Genomic DNA, 669 nt, shown 5'->3' on the forward strand with positions numbered 1-669 from the left:
AGAGAGCCTCACAGCCCCGTAATGGCCATGGTAACGTCTCCCTTAAAGCTAATATCTTATTTAAGAATTTTAAAAGAGCGGAAGTTAGCTTGTTAGTTAAGAGTTGCGGCGATGAGGGCTTGGCAGCCGTGGCGGTTTCTGCCGAAGCGCCGCAGGGACGGTGGGGGAAGTGTTGCAAATGGTCCCTTTGGGGTTGCTTTGAAAAGTACAAATGCTCTCTCTGTATTTGGACCTGAACACCTTTTTCCTCAAACATCTGGGTGGAAATATACTCTTTGGATACTGGAGTGCCAACTGCTACCCTGCACATGCCCGATCTCGTCTGATCTTGGAAGCTAAGCAGGGTCAGGCCTGGTTAGTACTTGGATGGGAGACCACCTGGGAATACTGGGTGCTGTAGGCTTATACCATAGTCTTTCCAGACCGAAGGTTGCCAACCACTTGAGTGCCAGGCTGCTTTTGTGTTGTTTCTTAGAAAACTGTCTCACGGGGTGGGGGGGGGGGGGGAGAGAAAAGCAGTGCCATGGCAGTGCCATCCTATGCATGTCTACTCAGAATTAAGCCCCATTGAGTTCAATGGGATTTACTCTGAGGTAAGTGCAAATAGAATTGCAGCCTTATGGCACAATCTTGGGCATAATCAGAAGTCCCATTGCGTGCAATGGTGCT

The 669-nt window shown here is 49.3% G+C and overlaps 1 pseudogene; it reads left to right on the plus strand.

Annotated features, from left to right (window-relative positions):
- The first annotated feature begins 289 nt into the window (after positions 1-289).
- LOC136662563 (5S ribosomal RNA) lies at positions 290-403 on the plus strand (annotated as a pseudogene).
- The last annotated feature ends 266 nt before the right edge of the window (positions 404-669 follow it).

The sequence above is a fragment of the Tiliqua scincoides genome, chromosome 11 (assembly GCF_035046505.1).
Source record: "Tiliqua scincoides isolate rTilSci1 chromosome 11, rTilSci1.hap2, whole genome shotgun sequence".
Lineage (NCBI taxonomy): Eukaryota > Metazoa > Chordata > Lepidosauria > Squamata > Scincidae > Tiliqua > Tiliqua scincoides.